Source organism: Eumetopias jubatus, unplaced genomic scaffold (assembly GCF_037043125.1).
Source record: "Eumetopias jubatus isolate StellerSeaLion01/CBP00866 unplaced genomic scaffold, mEumJub1_p1.0 scaffold_2, whole genome shotgun sequence".
Classification (NCBI taxonomy): Eukaryota; Metazoa; Chordata; class Mammalia; order Carnivora; family Otariidae; genus Eumetopias; species Eumetopias jubatus.
This window is the reverse complement of record NW_028274808.1, coordinates 58,574,908-58,590,089: the sequence shown is the minus strand read 5'-3', so window position 1 is coordinate 58,590,089 and position 15,182 is coordinate 58,574,908.

Below are 15,182 nucleotides of genomic sequence, written 5' to 3'. Positions count from 1 at the left end.
TCCCTTGTTTTTGTCTAAGAATTTTATGGTTTATAGTCTTACATTTAGTTTTTAATCCATTGTGACTTAATTTTGTGAATGGTATAAAAATCTCTTATGGTGTGAAAATCCAATTTTCCCAGTGCTATTTATTTGAGAGACTGTCTTTTCTCCATTGAATGTTCTTGGCAACCTTGTCAAATATTAGTTGACTGTATATGCATGGGTTCATTTCTGGGTTTTCGATTCTGTTCCATTGTCTATGTGTCTGTTTTTATGCCAGTGCCACACTGTTTTGATTACTATAGCTTATAGTATAGTTTGAAATTAGGAAATGTGATGACTTCTGCTTTGTTTCTTCTCAGATTTGTTTTGGCTATCCAGGATTTTTGTGGTTCCATATAAGTTTTAGAATTGTTTTTTCTACTTCTGTAAAAAGCGCCATTATAATCTTGACAGGGTTTGCAATGAATCAATAAATGGCTTTGGGTAGTACAAACATTTCAGCCATATTAATTCTTCCAATCCATGAACACAGGGTGTCTGTCCATTTCTTTGTGTCATCTTTGATTTCTTTCATCAGTGTCTTGTAGTTTTCCATGTAGAGATATTTTACCTCCTTGGGTTAAATTCATCCTAAGTTTTTTTTATTGTTTTGGTGCTATTGTAAGTGGGATCACTTTCTTTATTTCTTTTTCAGATGATTTACAGTTAGTGTATAGACACACTACTGATCTTTTTATGCTAATTTTGTATCCTGTAGCTTTACTGAATTTGTTTTAAAAAATCTAATAGATTTTTGGTGAGTCTTTTTTTTTTAAGATTTTATTTATTTATTTGACAGAGAGACACAGCCAGAGAGGGAACACAAGCAGGGGGAGTGGCAGAGGGAGAAGCAGGCTTCCCGCGGAGCAGGGAGCCCGATGTGGGGCTCGATCCCAGGACCCTGGGATCATGACCTGAGCCGAAGGCAGACGCTTAATGACTGAGGCACCCAGGCACCCAGATTTTTGGTGAGTATTTAGGGTTTTCCTCATATATAAAATCATCTTTTACAAGTACAGCAAATTTTACTTCTTTTTCCAATTCTGATAACTTTATTTTCTTTTTCTTGCTTGATTTCTCTAGCTAGAACTTCTAATACTATGTTGAACTGGAGTGGTGAGAGTGGGCACCCTTGTCTTATTCCTGATCTTAGAGGAAAACTTTCAGTCTTGTACCATCGAGTGTGATGTTAGCCGTGGGCTTGTAATGTATGGCCTTTACTGTGTTGAAGTATTTTCCTTCTAGACCTCATTTGTTAAGAGTTTTTATCATAAATGTTGAATTTTGTCAACATCTTTTTGCTTTTTCTGCATCTATTGTGATCATCATATGATTTTTTATCATAAATAGATGTGGAATTTTGTCAACATCTTATGCTTTTTCTGCATCTATTGTGATCATCATATGATTTTTTCTTTCATTCTATTAATGTGATATATCACATGTATTGATTTGTGCATGTTGAACCATCCTTGCAATGATATTCATTTGGGATATTGGCCTGTAGTTTTCTTTTCTTGTAGTGTCCTTCTCTGGCACTGTATCAGGGAAATGCTGACCTCGTAAAACGAGTTTCAAACTTCTGAAGTGTTCCCTCTTCAATTTTTTGGAAGAGTTTGAGTAGGATTGATGTTAATATTTCTTTAAACGTTTGGTAAAATTCACCAGTGAGGCTATCTGGGCCTGGGATTTTCTTTACTGGGAGATTTTTGATTACTGATTCAAACTCATTACTAGTAATTGGTTGGTTCAGATTTTGTTTCTTTCTAATTCAGTGTTGCTAGGATGTAGGCTTCTAAGAGGTTTTTCATTTTTTTCTAGTTTTTTCATTTTTTCTGGCATATAGTTGTTCATGGTAACTTCTTATGATCCCTTTTATTTCTGTGGTATCAACTGTAATGTCTTCTTTTTCATTTATAATTTTGTTGATTAGAGTTTCCTCTCTTTTTTTTTTTCTTGGTTCATTTAGCTTAAAGTTTGTCAATTTTATCTTTTCAGAAAACAAACTCTTGGTTTTGTTAATCTTTTGTGTTGTTTGCCTGTTCTTTATTTCATATATTTTTGCTCTGATCTTTACTATTTTCTTCCTTCTGCTAACTTTGGGCTTAGGTTGTTCTTTTCTTTCTAGTTCCTTGAGGTGCAGAGTTAGGTTGTTTATTTGCAGTCTTTCTTGTTTCTTAATGTAGGCATTTGTTGTTATAAGCATTTCTCTGGGGCATTTGGGTGGCTCAGTTGGTTAAGCATCAGCCTTTGGCTCAGGTCATGTTCCTGGGGTCCTGGGATCAAGTCCTGCATCGGGCTACCTGCTCAGCTGGGAGTCTGCTTCTCCCTCTCCCTCTGCTGCTCTTTTTCTCTCTCTCTGTGTCAAATAAATAAATAAATATAATCTTAAAAAAAAGCATTTCTCTTAGAACTGTTTAGCTGTATCCCATAAATTTTGGTTTCCAATTGTGTTTCCATTTTTGTTTGTCTCAAGATACTTTTTAACATTTCCCCTTTAATTTCTTCTTTAATCCTTTGGTGTTCAGGAGAGCATTGTTTAATTTCCATGTATCCATGAGTTTTCCAGTTTTCCTCCTGTTACTAGCTTCTAGTTTCATTTCTTTATGGTTAGAAAAGATACTTGGTATGATTTCAGTCTTGAATTTGGTAAGACTTACTTTGTGACCAAACATATGTTCTATTCTAGAAAATGTTCTATATATGCTTGAGGAGAATGTGTGTTCTGCTGTTGTGGGGTAAAATATTCTGTATATGTCTGTTAGGTCTGCTTGGTCATTGTTCAAATCTATTGTTTCTCTCTCTCTTTTTTTTAAGATTTTATTTATTTATTTATTTGATGGCGAGAGAGAGAGAGAGAGAGAGAGAGGGCACTAGCAGGGGGAGTGGCAGGCAGAGGGAGAAGCAGGCTCCCCAAGGAGCAAGGAGCTTAATGCAGGACTCAATCCCAGGACCCTGGAATCTTGACCCGAGCTGAAGGCAAACACTTAACCGACTGAGCCATGCAGGTGTCCCTTTACTGTTTCTTTATTGATTTTCTCTGGGCAATATATCTGTTGTTAAGAGTGGGGTATTAAAGTCCCTACCTATGATTGCGTTGCTCTTTATTTCTCCTTTGGCTCTGTTAGTTTTTGTTTTATATATTTAGAGACTCCAAAGTTGCATGCATAAATATTGATAATTGTTATTTCTTCTTGATAGATTGACCCATTTATATGATGACCTTCTTTGTCTCTTTTTATCATTTTTAGTTTAAAGTCTATTTTGCCTGATATAAGTATAGATATTGATTGAAATATCTTTTTCTGTCCTTTTACTCTCAATCTATGTGTGTCTTTAAGGCTGATGTGAGTCGCTTGTAGGCAGTCTATTGAATCTTGTTTTTTTTTTGTGTGATCTTTTTAAATGTAATTTAATCCATTCAAATGTAAAGTTTATTGATAGGTAAAGACTTACTACTGTCATTTTATTCATTGTTTTCTGGCTTGTTTTTTAGATCCATTGTTTCTTGCTTCTTATCCTGCTATTTTCTTCTATGTTTTGATGTCTTTTGGTATCAGTAGGCTTTGCCTTTTTTAAATCATGTTCTTTTGTGTAATTACCACAGATTTTTCCCTTGAAGCTTATATAAAATATATTAAAATTATAACACCTGATTTTAAACTGGTAAAAATTTAACTTCAGAGTCCATAGTCTCTCATGGTTCATCTCCCCCCTCCGATTACCACCCCCTTCATTTTTCCCTTCCTGCATAACATAATAAAAAAAATAATAAAAGAAAAAAATTTAACTTCAATAGCATTCCTATACTTCACACTTTTATTTTCCCTCCACTTCACACTTTATATTACTGATTTTATAGTTTCCATATTTTTCATAATATTTATCTAATAACAATTTATTGTAGTTATGGTTATTTTTAAATATTTTTTTTTAACTTTTAAACAACAGTTGTATTAGAATTATACAGCATCATTGCCATATTATCAAATCTAACTTTGGCTATATATTTATCATTACCAGTGAGTTTTATGCTACTTTTTTATGTTTTAATGAAATGTTTAATGTTTCTAGTGCTTTGTTGAACTCATTTTGTTTATGCATTGTTTTCCTAATTTTGTTTAGTTGTCTGTGTCTGTGTGTTCTTGTAGTTCACTAAACTTCTTTAAAAAATTATTCTAAATTCTTTATCTGACAATTCATAGATCTTTATTTCTTTAGGGTTATTGGAACTTTATTAGTTTCTTTTGGCAGTGTCAAGTTTACCTGATTCTTCTTGAGCTTTGGCTCCTTACATTGGTATCTGCACATTTGAATATACCATCTCCTCTTCCAGACTTTAGGTTTGCTTTGGCAGAGACAGTTATTCACTAGTCTTCTTAGTTTGGTGTTCTGGATGTGTCTGTTGGTAACATTCCTGGGCAGATGAGGTTTACTATTAGCTTCTATTTTGGGGCAAGGCTGTTGCCTGAACTCTGAGGTCGGGGTGTGCCTCTGGCTAAGAACAGTTAAATAGGACTACTGGCTTGGTTCCCTGACCAAGAGATGCTATAGAATGGACTTCATGGTCGCCTGGATTCTCTGATCAGGCTTCCTAGGTGATCAAGACTGGGTAGTGTACTCAGAAGTAGGTGCTGCTATGAATTAGCTTCTCTGCCCTAGTCGGGTAGCAGAAGAGGCCCCAAGACCTGTGTAGCTCATTGTTTGGGGACCTGAATCAGGCAAGACTGTGCACTGAGTTCCCTGGCCAGATGGGGCCACTGTGTTTTGCTCTGGAGACTGGGCAAGTCCAGGTTGTGCTGTGTTTAAGTACCACTGTAAGCAGGGCTGTTTGGAAGAGCCATGAAGCTTCCCATGTGCTCTTATTAGGTTCCCTGGTGGGGGGGCTGAAGACTGTATTCAGCAATGGGTGGAGCTATGAATTATTTTTTTCTGCTTGGGCAGAGCAGGAGAACTGACTCCAAGTATGGCAAGGCTCTTTGTGGTCTTGACTCAAGCTGATTTATCCTCTAAGTTGCCTGACCAAATGACACCACTGACTTTGCTCTGTGGATGATCAGCTCTGATGTCTAGACTCTGTGCTCAACTGTTATTGGGCTATGTAGCTTTCCAGGTGTTCTGGCCAGGCTTTCTGTTCAGGTGTGGCTAGGTGCTATGCTTAGCAGATGTAGGGCTATTAATTAGCTGCATTGACTGGGACAAGAAGGAAAGCTAGCTCCAATCAGTTTCAGGTGTTGCTGGTCAGATTTTCTGATCAGGTGGGGCTAGGATGTACACTTAACAGATGCAGGGCTATTAATTAGCTCCCCTAACTAGGTGAAGCAGGAAAGCCTGCTTTAAGCAGCTTTCAAGGTATTTCCAGTTAGGCTTTCTGGTTAGATGGGGCCAGGAGCTACACTCAGCAGTGGATGGGGCTGTGAATTAGCTCTCCTGCCTGAGTGGAGTGGGGAAATAGCTCCATGTCCAGCAAGACTCTTTGTGGTTTTGACTCAAGCCAGCCTGCACCCCAAATTCCCTGGCCAAATGGTGCCACCGGCTTTGCTCTACGGATGATTAGCTCTGCCTGCCACACTCTTTGCTTGAGTGTTGCTGAGCTAAGCAGCTTCCAGGTGTTCTGGCCAGCCTTTCTGATCAGGCAGAGCTAAGAGCTACACTCAACAATGAACTATGCTATGACTTAACTCCTCTCCGTGGGTTCGGGGGTGGGGTGGTCAGACTAGGGTCCAGCACTGGCAAGGCTCTTCATTTGAGGACCTGAATCTGGCTGAACTGTGCTCTGCCTGGTTCCTTGGTCAACTGCACACTGTCTTGGATTCTGCTGATGAGCAAAACTGCTACTTGGAACTACCACTTGGGCACTGCAGGTAGGAACTTGGTCTGCCAAGATATGAGCACTTCTTGTTGCAAGCTCTGCCCTCTTGTTTGTCACAATGAGATTTCTAGTGGTCAAACCCCACATACTCTCCTGCATCCCCCATGATGTGAGGTCAGACTGGGGACTCCTAAGAAGCAACTCACAGTGCTGGGGGAGCTAGATGTCCACCCTGTGCACTCTTTTCCCATGGGAGAACAGAAGGTTTAGGGAAGACCTCAGTTAGTATGGTGCCAGCCTGGTGCCAGCCTATGGTCAGTGCATAGCCACTTCTCTTACCCATCTAATACCCTTGGTCTCTGGTGCAAGGGGGTGCTTCGGCCTCTCCCCTATGTTCTAGCATTTTCTTAGTGGCATCTTGTCCATGAATAGTTGTTGTTCTTTTTGTAAAGGGGAACATTTTAAAAAAATGTCAAATGTCTTCCTTTCTTGTGTTTCTTCCCTTCTGTCCTTCTGCCTTTTCAGTCAGTTATCAATCCTTGTCTTGGAGGAGTCATGATGCTGCAGAAAAGCAGAGAGGGGTTTTGGGATTTCTAAAGTATTGGCTTTTATTGGCAAAAACCTAGGGTCCACACAAAAAGTTGATGATATACGAGTAAGTCTTCCTGTCCACATTCTTTTCTCCCTTTCCAGGGTTGGGGAAAGGAAGGACCATCGTACTCCATAATGTCACAGAGTAACAGAATGCATATAACTGTGTTATATGTCTGGTCTCACAGAGGTCGTGCATATTCCAACTGCAGGGAAGAAAGCAGTAGTACATTTGCAGAGGGCTCTAAATTACCAGTGCAGATAGATCAGGCAGAAGAGCCACAGGATTGAGTTCCCTACATGAAAGAGGCTAGGAGAGAATAAGAGCTTCCTCATTTGGCAGACAGCTTGAAAAGAGGATGAAAAAGACAAGGTGGTTTCCCTCTCTCTCACGGGTATTGTATATTCACCTGGAATTCCTACACAACTCCTGGCAAGCAGTTATGATTAACTTCCTACCACAGAGCAGAAGCTTACAACAGAATAAGAGAAGATAATTGCACACTTGAGTAGATGGCCTGGAAATGTGTACGCTATGTGCTTATATAAACCAGATGTCTGTAACCTGAGTGACTACAGGTCCTCCAACTTTCTTGAATCCCCTTTCCTTTTAGTATCTTGATAAAATGGCTTAAAGTTCTATCCCTTGTATTATAGAAAATTTAGCCGTGCTAATGTCTCTGAGTATTCTTGAGAATTACATTTTCTAGACAGTTTGCCTGGATTTCTTCCACTGAGTTCTTCTTTTTCCTTCTGCTAACTGCTCTTTTTTTGTACACTGGACACCAATTTCCTACTTCCTCTATCCATCGAATGCATCATTAACCAAGGTTGATGAGAATAGCAGATTTTTAAAGAAGGTTTGAGGCAATGGAGGGGAATAACCGCAAAAATTACAACAAGCAATTACTGGAAATGAACATAAGATATGAGAATCCTAAAAAGTCATTGTTTCTTTAAGTATCTTTTAAACACCTTCTCTGTTCTACAAAGAGCCCTCTGAGTCAAAAATCCTGTGAATTTTTTTTTTGGAAGGGGGTTTTGAAGCTTTCTGTACTTTTTAAAGGTATATTTAAAAATGATCAAAACTGTTTTTGGGTATGATCTGAAATGAAAGAAGTGAAGAGTTAAAAAAGTAGTCACTATGCTAAAATATTTATACAGTGTGGCAGGGTGAGCAGCTTACCAGTCAACAGCCTTAACGTCATCTCTACTGTGTTTTGTTCTGTTCTATAGTTTGCCTCCATATATTATATCACTGTGTTCAGCTCATGTAGAAATGTCAGTAATTCACCTTAGGATGTTTCCTGTGTTAGTAGCTGGGTGCACACCACACTACCATCATTCTTCAAAATGCCATTTTTAATGAAATACTCTTCATTATACACAGAACCCTTATCCTGAAAGGTCGTAAGTTGCATCTCACAGCAAGCTTGTTTCACCTAACCTTTGGTACTACTGAAACTTATTAAGAGTCCTCTTAATAAGTACTACACAAAGACAATACCTATTCCTAACACGAGCCCTAAAAAAGTCTATTGAACTTTCCACAGAGGTGATAACAGAAGACACACCAGCCTCACTCTTCTGTCGTTAACTACATTGAAATTCAAAGAGAGCAACTCCAGAAGCATTGAAACCTGGTGCTGTGGAGTTGTCTAATCAATGTAACTGTTCAGCCTTGAATAAATTAACACGAAGCAATGTCAGCTCACTGAATCCCAGGAAATCACATCTTATGGAAGAGTAATTAACTTGCTAAAACTATGAGAGCAAGAGATGCCAAGACTTGTTTAGAAGATTTTCAACCCTTTCAGAGATTACACTAAAAGCAAGCAGCATGTGTGTTACAGATTCCTTTTTGAGAAATGGGCTGCAACTTGCAGGCAGAACCATCCAGTGCTCCTAAGTTAGGTTATAGTGAGTCAGAAAGAAAAACACTGAAAATATCTTTGATGCATTGCTCAGAAAAGAAGATGACCCCCCGTCAGTGTTCCATTATTTTATGGCCTTACGCTGAGCAATCATATATACCTGGAACACTTGTCACTCGAGCCTGTGTTTATTGGCTTTTTAGTGTAGATGCCATTTGACCTTCACAAGGCCTGGTGCAAAATCCTCTTTACATCCTGAGTGGCTAACACATTGTCTTGTTTATGGTCAATTTATAATATATATTTGATAAGGAATAATATTCCTAACTTAGTCTCCATTCAGGAAATTGGAGTATAGTGACTGACTCATATCAGCGGTTCAGGACTGAAGAATAGAGATAAAGAGAGTAATGGGAAGAATGAAGAAAAGCCTAGTTAGAATGATTGGATCTGTTGCTGTTGTTAACTCAGTTATTTATAGTTTGTTGATCAGATTATTAAAACAGGGAATGACACATATTAAGACCTTAATGCTAGGGCATTGCTATTGACATATACTGTTATTTTATACTGTGTTTATTGACATATACTGCAACTAAGCAATCAGGGGATAAAACATATAGTCTATAAAGAAGCAGAGAATAGAACACAGAAGCAGACTCATGTGGACTTAGGCACTTTCCCTGGGTGATCAGTGAATTGAATTTTTGATTGTTGTTTTTTGTGAAATCTGCATAATCATTAATATCACTTTTCCCAAAGATCTAAGCGGATCTTTAAAATGATCCAAAACATCAGATCATTTATCGGCCTATTGTTATTTATTGCATATACATGACCTCAGGTGGCATAAATATTTGTTCTGTCAATAATTGTCTGTCCTGAAACTACTGTGAGACAATGAGTAGTATACTTCTTTAACTGATGGTCAGAACTGGAAAGAAATTTTTAAATAAGAGATGCATAGGTTCATGGTATTTTAGAAAAGTATTTTACACAGACTTGAAATCTGTGCTACTCCAAAATTTTGGAGTACCAAAGCCAGCTGTCGGTGATGTGGAGAAAATGAGGTCTGAGTTTCTTGCCCAGTCAATATTATGGTTATTTACATCACATCCCTTGAGTGTGTGGTACTATGTTATATGCTGCTTGGTTTTTTTTAGGCATTTTGTCCTAAAATTTTTAACATTAACCTTCCTCTTTTAACACTGGAGAAAAATTGACTTATCTACATTATATAACCAAATAACAGGAGTAGTGTAATGGTCATGCAAGTAATAATAAAAGGACTGTGTCAGATATGAGTTTGTCCCTTGCTTTTGGCACCAAGATTCATGTGGGTATCAGGCAGCCATGTTCTTAGGAAAAGTCTAGACCTCTTCCTGGTCTTAGGGCTCTATAACAATCATGATGATCCCATTTTCCTTGGGTGGTTTAGGAATAATAGCAAAAATATGATGATGATGACGATGATGATGATGATAAAAATATTGGCAAACATTTCCTCTGTGCTTATTATATGCCTGGCACCAATCTAAGTACTCAACATGGTTTAATTTATTTAATCCTATGAGGTTTTTCTTTTCTGAATATGAATGTTGCTTTTTGCTATGAGGGGAACTAAAAAATAAAATGAGAAAGAACCTTAAGAGATTTGTGAGCTGTTGAATTAACTTATTCTGAAACAAACTTACCACCTAATATTAAATGTTTTTCTATTCACCCTATGTTTTTGTTGAGTCTTCTGCTAATTGCAGTTGAAAGCATAACTGACACAGATTTTGCATTAAGTTATTTCAAACAACATTTCTCTGACCACGGAACTCACTTCACACCAGAAGAAATAGGGCAAGTGGAGGATGCTCATGGATTTGAAGATGATGGTAAAGCCTAGTAAAGCCCAGGTTAGGAGATAAAGCCTTAAGGAATTGGCCTGCTCCCTACAGGATTTGCTTAGTGATCTTAACCAAGGACCAATAATGGTGTGTTTCCTCCCTTCATCAGGATATACGGATATAGGGACAAAGGGGGCTAAATATGAATGACACCTCTCACTATTACAATAAACAGCCCAGTTTCAAAAATTTTGCTTCCTACTTCCATGATTTTGAATTCTTCTGGTTTAGAGCTCTTAGTACTTGAGGGAGACATGTTTCCATCAGGAGGTGTAAGAAAGATCCCTTTAATTAGAAGCTCATAGTCATCTAGTGATTTGGTTCTTCTCATGTCACTGAGTGAACAGATATAAAAAGATGTGTGGTGTAGAGTTGAATAATGAATTCTGACTGCCAAAGAGAAAAGTATTTCTTTCACATGATGGGGGCAGGCAGGATGTGGATGGAATTAAGGAAATATACTGGGATGCCTTCTAGAAATGCTGTGTCCAAAGATAAAATTTAATAGAAGACTTTACACACCTAGCATCCATAGGCTCAGATATCTCAGAAATGAAGATTTGGGTCAATCAACTGGAGTAGAGCAACCCGACAAGGTGGTGTTAGCTGAAAGCAGAGGCATGTGGAATGGATGGTGCAGGAAGACTGTCATAAACATCAGCTATGGCTTCATGACCGGTTGCTGAAATAAAAATTGTATCATCTAGATTTCTTTTCTTTGATATTTAGCATATCTATTTATATGTTTAGAAGTTATTATAAACTAATTTAAATAGAATTTGTTTTCCTTTGTCTTTTTTCCTACACTTTACATGACATAGTCATTACCAGTTAGGCTGGTATAAATTAGAGAATATATGGAGAAAAGATTGTAAAATAAGTACTGAAGGAGTAGATGAACCCAGAGATGCTGGATTTAGATCTGGATGCAGTAATTGTGGCTTTGTGTTGTTTCCTTTTGAGGAAGGGGGCGTAAACATATTTTTGTCTAATAAGGAAATGGATGCTTAGTGCTAGGTAGAAAGATTTAAAAAAATCTTTGTATGTTTTGTTTTAATAAATTCTTTAAATAAGAGTGCAATATACATACAGAAGAATAGAGAAACCATATGAAAACATCTCTTTAAAAAGTTTTTATTTTAATTCCAGTTAACATACATTGTTATATTAGTTTCAGGTATATAGACAGTATCGTGATTCAATACTTCCACACTGGTGCTCATCACAGGTGCACTCCCCCCACCCACCCATCCCCCCACCCACCTGCCCTCTGATAACCATCAATTTGTTCTGTATGATTAAGAGTCTGTTTCTTGATTCATATGTAAACACCTTGAAGTACCATACTTAAGTAAACACCACCAGAATCAAGAAATAACAACATTGTCACTGTCTCAGAAAACTCTCCCATAAATGCTCCTGTCTCCAAAGTTAACCACCATCTTGTCTTCTAAAAGCATAAATTAGTTTGCCTGTTTCTGAGCTGTATGTTAATGGAATCATACTGTTTTTAGTTACTTTGTGTCTGGCTTCCTTTGCTCAACATTATGTTTGTGAGATTTGTCACATATGACAGTAATGTATTCATTTTCATTTCTGAATAGTGTATAGAATTTTAATGAATGTAGCAATGTACACTTATTTTCTTTGCTGTAGAGTATTCCATTGTATGGTTGCTAGTTGGGTTTTCTGATGGACTTTTTTTTTTCTCTTCGACTAGACTGCTGTTCTTCTTCCTTGGTCTCCAGCCTCTTGGCATACCCTGCAGATTTTGGACTTGCCAGCCTCCATAATAACATAAGCCACGTTTAAAAAATAAATATCTTTCTATGTATATACATAATCCTAGTCGTTCTGTTTTTCTGAAAAACCCTAATAAACTTGGTGTTCAATTTTTAAAATTAAAGATACATGTTATGTGAGATTTGTCAGTTTCAAGTGGGTCATTTCCTCAAACATTAATCCAGAAACTCTGACAAGTATGCTCATATTGATTAATGTAGCCCAATCTAAAATTATTTATTCCCACCTTTTTTTCCATCTCTTAGAATCTATTACTATACATATTTCCTCCTTTGCTTTTTTTTAATTGAGATGTAATTGACATATAACATTGTACTAGTTTCAGGTGTACAACATATTGGCTTGATATAGGTATCTATTGAGAAATAATTACCACAATAAGTTTAGTTAACATCTATTACCACACAAAGGTACAAAATATTTTTTCTTGTTATGAGAACTTTTAAAAAAAATTTTTATTGTTATGTTAATCACTGTACATTACATCATTAGTTTTTGATGTAGTGTTCCATGATTCATTGTTTGTGCATAACACCCAGTGCTCCATGCAGAACGTGCCCTCTTTAATACCCATCACCAGGGTAACCCATCCCCCCACCCCCCTCCCCTCTAGAACCCACAGTTTGTTTTTCAGAGTCCATTGTCTCTCATGGTTCGTCTCCCCCTTGTTATGAGAACTTTTAAAATCTACTGTCTTAGCAACTTTCAAATCTACAATTCAGTATTAACTGTATTTACCATGCTGTGTGTTACATCCCCCATGATTTGCTAATTTTGTACTGGAAGTTTATACCTCTTGACCACCTTCACTCATTTTGTGTGTTCTCCACACCCCACATCTGGGACCACCAACATGTTTTCTATGTTTCTTTTTTTTTTTTTTAGATTCTACGTATAAGTGAGATTACACACTATTTGTCTTTCTCTGACTTATTTCACTTAACATAATGCTTTTGAAGTCTATCCATCTTGTCACAAATGGCAATATTTCTGTCTTTTTATGGCTAAATAATATTCCATCATATATACATACCACATCTTTATCCATTTATCTTTTGATGGACACTAAAGTTATTTTCATGTCTTGGCTTTTGTAAATAATGCAGTTGTGAACATGATGGTGCATAAGTCTTTTTGAATTAGTGTTCTTTTTTCCTACAGATAAATACCCCGAAGTGGAATTGCTGGATCATATGGTAGTTCTATGTTTTAGTTTTTAAGGGACTTTCATACTGTTTTCTATAGTGGCTGCACAAATATACAATCCCACCAGCAGTATACAAGGGTTCCCCTTTTTGCCACATCCTCACTAATACTTGTATCTCTTTTTGATAATTATGGTTTTAACAGGTGTGAGGTGATAACTCATTGTGGTTTTGATTTGTATTTCCCTGATTGTTAGTGATGAACACCTTTTCATGTATCTGTTGGTTCTTTAGCTTTTAATAATAATGTTACTATGTACATTCTTATACATGTATTTTTGTTTACAAATATAATATTTCTTTTAGTCCTGTAGCTAACAGTGGAATTGCTCAGTTAAAGAGTATATGTATGTTCAATATTAGTAGTTACTGCTGGATGATTTTCCAAAGTAATTATACCCATTTCCATTGCCATCAGGAGTACATGAGAGTGTCAGTTGCTTCAGAGCTTTATCATGCTTGGTATTCTCAGCCTTTAAAAAAAAGCAAACCTTTTTTTCAAATATGGCATGCTTATAGAAATGTGTATAAGTCATAAAAGTACAGTAAGATGAATTTTAATAAAATAAAAACAACTGTGTACCCAGCACCCAGATTATGAAGTAGATTATTATTTATACCCCAGAAATGTCTCTTTGCCCATTACTCTTGTCTTCCTCACTTAAAAGAACTCGCTATTCTGTCTTCTGACCCCATCAGTTAGTTTTGCCTGTTTTGAGATGTATATAAATGGAATTGTACATTATGTTCTTTTCTGTGTTTGGCTTCCTTTGCTTAACTTTATGTTCATGAGATTTATCTATGGTGGCTGCATATAGTCATAGTTTTGCTGAATAGTATTCTGTCAGAAGAGTATATCACAGTTTATTTCTCTTTCCTATCATTGATGGACTTGCGATTGTTTGTAGGCTTGGTTATTATAAATAATGCTCTTCTGCACATTCTTATACCTTTCACACACACCTCTGTTGTGTATATACTGGACTAGAGTTGCTGGGTCATAGAGTATGCATATATGTTCAACTTTAGTAGATACTATTGACTAGTTTTTCAAAGAGATTTTACAAATCTACATTATCATTAGCAATATATAAGAATTCCAATTGCTTCACATTCATATCAATAGTTGATATTATCAGTCTTTTTAATTTTTGCGCATTCTCCTAGGTGTGTCGTGGTCTTAATTTAAAAAGAAAATTTGTATTTCTCTCATGACTGATGTACTTGAGCACTTTTTGTGTATTGATCATTTGGATATCTGTTTTTGTGAAGTGTCAGTCTGTCCCAGGGACCTGAAGACATTATTCTATTTTATCCCCTATAAACTTATGGTCTAGCATTCAAATTTAAACTTATGATCCACCTGGAATCGTGTGTGTGTGTGTGTGATGCAGAGGATAAGTTGATTTATTTTACCATTTATTTAAAGAATCATCTTTTCCCAAATGTTCTGTAGCACTACTTTTCAAAATATACTAGTAAAAAATTTAACTATGGAAAGCCAAAGGAGAAGAATATATTGGGCCGTTATTATTTTTGGCTGGCTAAAATCTGAGCCTCTTCTAAAAATTATAGAATCATGCACTTTAAGATATAGATTTCACATCCAATGAAAATGAGAGCCATATAATTCTTTGTGAGGAAGATGTAGGCGCATGACTTATGCTTTGCTAATCAAATTCACTAAACCATGATTTGAATCAGACTTCAGTCACTTAAAGATGCAGAGACCATAACAGAATTCAATTTGAAGATATGTGTCACCACATGCAGCAGAGAATAGGATTTTACGGAGTTACTAATGTTCAGAGATTGTATTTAGTAAAGTGATTACACTGTAAAACAATATAGACATGAAATTCTCAAGATTGCAACTGAGGATGGTAATTATGACAAATAGATCTTGGTTTTGAATCTTGGTTTCACCATTTATCTGTGTGATCTTAGGCTTTTCTAAATCCAGTTTTACTCATTTTAA